This window comes from Cavia porcellus, unplaced genomic scaffold, assembly GCF_034190915.1.
Source record: "Cavia porcellus strain 051 isolate PalLab524CR breed Dunkin Hartley unplaced genomic scaffold, mCavPor4.1 scaffold_10, whole genome shotgun sequence".
Lineage (NCBI taxonomy): Eukaryota > Metazoa > Chordata > Mammalia > Rodentia > Caviidae > Cavia > Cavia porcellus.
This window is the reverse complement of record NW_026947493.1, coordinates 10,045,142-10,050,336: the sequence shown is the minus strand read 5'-3', so window position 1 is coordinate 10,050,336 and position 5,195 is coordinate 10,045,142.

The following is a 5,195-nucleotide window of genomic DNA, read 5'->3' as shown; positions in this document are numbered from 1 at the left end:
ACAAACCTGAATATGGGAGATGTTGCACAATACATTAGTCCGTGGTGCTTTCCAGCACTGTCATTATCAAATCTCTATTTTCTTAGTAAGCCAAAACAAGAATAAGTTAATAAAAGGTTAAGAATTTCCTGAACTCATACATAACTAATCAAGAGCAAGCCAAGGATTTGCATCTGATGAATTAGGGGTATGCGCCCAGGTGGGGTGGGTGGTGAGAAGACTCCAGAAGTGAAGCAGAACAAACCTTGACTTACAATTTAACTGAGGAGGTAGTGGGGAGGGGTCAACAGAAAAGACAGTACGTGTGAGTGGGATGAAGTTTTTCTATTTAATCCCTTGGAAATGGAACACCTAAGAACAACCACTGAATGGACTTTGTTTCTCTATTTACTAGTGAAGAAATTTATTTTGTCTATTTTCTATACCAATAGATTTTAAGCGTTTTAGATATAACCCTTACAGTTTCCACTATTTGCAAAATTAGAAACCTTTTGCTTAATGTGAGACAAAATGCTATTCAAAATACAATAAAATTTAGCTGTGTTACTAAAAAGCTCAATGGTCACTGACCCAGCTAATGCTACGAGTTCATGGCTCAAATCGTATTATTAACTCTCTGTCTCTGTCTCTCTCCCTGCCTCACTCAGCCCTCTCTTTGTCACTCTCTTTCTTTCCCTTTTGTTCCCTCCCCACCCTTGCTCTGCCAACTGTTTTTATTTCTATTTCAAGATTTCTATGGGTGCACTTTCCTCTGTGTTGGTATTATTTTCAAACAGGCTGTCTTGACTGGAGATATCAGAGAATTTGTGCTCTTGACTCTGCTGTCCCCTGGCTATTAATCCAAGTGAAAACAGACCTTGTCTCTTCCCAAAATACTAATGATGGTTGTAGCACTGGGTTCCATCACACCAACTTAAGAAACTTGCTCTCTATAGCAAATGCAGTTGCCCAGGAAATAAGATCTACTGACTGACCAGCTGTGCTCCCGTGGAGTTGAGAGCCATCTCTCTCAAGGCAAGCGCCTCCCAAAGCTATGGCGAAAGTCATAAAAGCAGAGAGGGATTCTCTTCAAAGGAAAGAGCAGCAAATAACAGAGTTCCACTGCAGAAGACATAGTCACTTTAAAATTAAATGAGCCTTAAATTTAAGCAATTTGGGCCTTGATATTGGCTATCAAAACATATGTAAAGACACTGAACATATAAAAGAGAGAAAAGTGATTTGTTCTCCTTGGATGGTACAGAAGTCATTACGCTAGTGTTCATGGAGGAATTCTTTTGAACTGGGCTTGAAGGAGGGAAAAAGTATGACAATCAGTACTCATTGAATATGCATGCACTTGTTGGTTGTACTATTAGTCTGTAATGATGTGACAAGTTGTGACCAGTGAGGTTTGAAGGAAAGTGATGTTTGCAGTTAAAAGTTGTTAAAAGCCCATATGCCTTCTCCATTTTTCTTTTGCCTTTTGGCAAGGTGTGTGTTGTGATTTATAAATAACATGAATTTGTTTCTCACTAATTTGGAGTCTGAAAACTTCAAGATCAAGTTGCTCATCTGGCTACAGCCGCTCTTTGCAATACAGCCCGTTGGCCTCACTCTCTGGAGGAGAGAATGTCACATCCTCACATGATGAAAAAGGGTATATGAGAGACCACTCCCTTCAACTTCAAACTCTTTTATAACACAGGTGCTTTTTTTAAATTCTTTATATGTTTTAGACAAAAGTCCTTTGTCTGAGGAGTTCACTAAGATCTTTTCCCAATTTGTGGGTTTTCTTTTCACTATGCTGGAGATTTTTTTTGACTTACAGAAACTTTTTAATAAGAGGTGGTCCCAGTTATTGATTCTGGGAAGTATTTCCCGTGCAGTTTGAGTCCTGTTCATGAATTCTCTACCTAACCCTATGTCTTCAAGGTTTCTACCTACTTTGTCTTCCAATAGATTTAGTGTTTCTGTTTTAATATTCAGATCTTTGATCCATTTAGATTTTAATTTAGTACATGGTGATAGGCTTGGGTCGAGTTTTAGTTTTCGGCGAATGTAGAGCCAGTTTTTCCAGCACCATTTATTAAAAAGACTGTCGTTCTTCCAGTGAACCTGTTTTGCCCCTTGATCAAAGATAAGGTGGTTGAGTGTGTTTGTAGTTGTGGTTGTATCTTCTAATCTATTCCATTGATCTTTGGCTCTGTTTTGATTCCAGTACCATGTTGATTTTATCACTGTTGCTTTGTAGTATAACTTCAAGTCAGGGGTTGTGATGCCTCCTGCCTTGCCTTTGTTGCTTAGAATTGCCTTTGATATTCTAGGTCTCTTCTGGTTCCAGATGAACCTTAGACCCAATCCAAAAATGGGCATCTGAGATGAATACACACTTCTCAGAGGAAGAAATACAAATGGCAAATAAATACATGAAAAAATGTTCATCATCATTGGTTATTAGGGAAATGCAAATTAAAACCACACTGAGATTCCATCTCACTCCTGAAAGGATGGCCAGGATCAAGAAAACCAACAGCAAGTGCTGGAGAGGCTGTGGGGAGAAAGGAACTCTCCTACACTGTCAGTGGGAGTGTAGACTGGTACAGCCATTGTGGAGGTCAGTCTGGAGATTTCTCAGAAAGCTGGGATTGGAAGTCCCATTTGTTCCAGCTATTCCACTTCTAGGCATATTCCCAGAAGAACTGAAAATGTCATACCACAGTGATATATGTGCACCCATGTTTATAGCAGCACATTTTGTAATCCCCAGATCTTGGAAACAACCCAAATGTCCATCAACTGAGGAATGGATAAAAAAGCTGTGGTATTTCTATACAATGGAGTACTACTCAGCTATAAAGAAGGATCACATTGAGGTATTTATCAATAAATGGGCACAGCTTGAAACCATACTCATAAGTGAACTAAATCAAACTCGCATCTGTGAACACCAAATAGTTTCCCTAGTGTAGGAAATGATTCAAATATATAAAAGTATGTGATAACCATGATTCCCCATTATGTGGCCTTGAAGCCTTATAAAATTTTCACTCATTAATTGGAATGGCTTTATTCTGGGCTGTTTGATATTATGGCCTGTGATGCAATGAACAGCTGCTTGGAAGAAAATAAGACATAATAATAGCTAGTGCTGATTTAATACCATCTTGTCTTAAAGCCGCACCAAACTATGGCTCTTCTGTCTCCATTGATTTTATCATGTTGTAACTTGCTGGATTTTATTGTATTTGGTAGTATAAACAAAAATTGTTATAGGCAAAGAGATAATATAGAAACCATTGATCATTTTTTCTGTTAGCTGGTTCTAAATACTCTACAATGCTTTCATCCCTTTGAATGGTGTTACACAGTCTTGATATGTTTGATGCTATAGCATATGACATTATATTCAAATATTTCAAAGAAAAAGACACTATGGTAACTACTATTAAGTCGGGTTATTTGGTGGTGAAGCACTAGGTTGCTGAAAGTGTCATGCTTTAACCTGTATTGTTATGTTGTTATGCCCCCTTTATCTCATCCTCTCCCTTATTCATTAAAAAATTATTTAATTAAAAAAAAAGAATAGATGCATGCTTCCATAAAACCGATCAGCAGTTTACGAGAACTGGTCTTATGACACATGATGAAATGAACAAATACTTTGAAGGGAAAAAAAGGCACTACAGTACTCAGGGCTGATTCCATAGTGTCATGATGTGAAATCCAGCAATACTATTAATCTTTGATCACAGTGATTTTAATCTGCCTTGGTTTGTTTAAACTCAACATAAGTGAAGATATGGATAAATGCATACAAGTTTAAGTGTATAGGATTGATAGCCATATTACTTAGTTTTTATTAGATACTTGAACAGAACTATTTGCAGTCTCCCTTTTTGAATTCCCTTTTAAATGTTCCACTTTTGTATCTTGAGCAATTATTTATAAGTGGAGAATATGTAAATACAAACTAGTGATTTATTACTGTTCAATATTTTCTTTGAAAGTATGTACTATTTCTACTTATTTTCTGTTGTTTTGTCTTTCTTTAAATAAAAATAAATTTAAAAAAAAATAAAATATAACACAGGTACTAATTCTATTCATAAGGCAGAGCACTCATGATTTAATAACCACCCAAAGACTACATCTCTTAAAACTGTTGCACCAGATATTTTGTTTTTACATAAATTTTAAAAGGAATGTCATCATTCAATTTTTAAGAGTGGTTTATTTTATTTGGTTGGATGTTTTCTTCATTGGCTAGAGCTATGTAAAATATCTCTCCAAAAGGCTTAGAACCATAATGCTTTATCCCTTAAATATCTGAAGCTTGACTGGGGATTGGTTGACCTAAGCAGTGTTTCTCTATGTCTTTCTTTCTTGTTAGTAAGTAGATTGTTTAGGCAATTCTTTTAATGAGCAAAAATGAACATGCACTAGGACCCAAGACCAGTACTGTCAGACTAAGACCCAGACCAGTACTGTCATTTCTATCCTCCTGCTGCTAGCCAAGCAAAGTCACATACCTAAGCACAAAGTCAAGGAAGGGAGAAATGTGTTCTATGCATGACAAAAGCACAAAATGGTGTGAATCTTGGAAAAAAAAAAAAGACTTAGAACCAAATAATTCCCTCTACTTTTTTAGGAATTTTGTATTGTGGGAACTCATACAGCCTTAAGAAGATTATCTTTGTCTATGTCAAGATAATTCTGTACACTAATGAAATCAAAATAACCACAACTTGCAGAATTTTCATTTTGGAAACTTAAAAGTTATAACTGTCTCTCAATCTCTATACTTCTCTGTCCATCAACAGGCTATGTCAACATTATGGACCCCTATAGATCAGGAATATATCTTTATTACCTTGGTGGTAAGCAAGGAGATGTAAATAGGCCATAAGGAAAGCTGCTTTTTCATTTGCACTACTTCATTCGTTTTGTATTTATAAGATATATGGCCTCGGAAAGCTATAAATAAGAGGCTAGAAACAGCTTGAGGGGCTGATGATGGAGTCACAAATCACCAGAGTTACATCTTCATCAGGATCCTGATGGAGAACCTTTGTAACTGCCAAAATATATTTATCTGTGCTCAACTTGTATGATACAAACTAAACTAAGAGACCTAAACTTCCCCAATATTTCTAGAAAGTTTTGTAAATCTGTTAATCTGGCTCAAGTGTATACTACTAATTCTTATCTTGCCC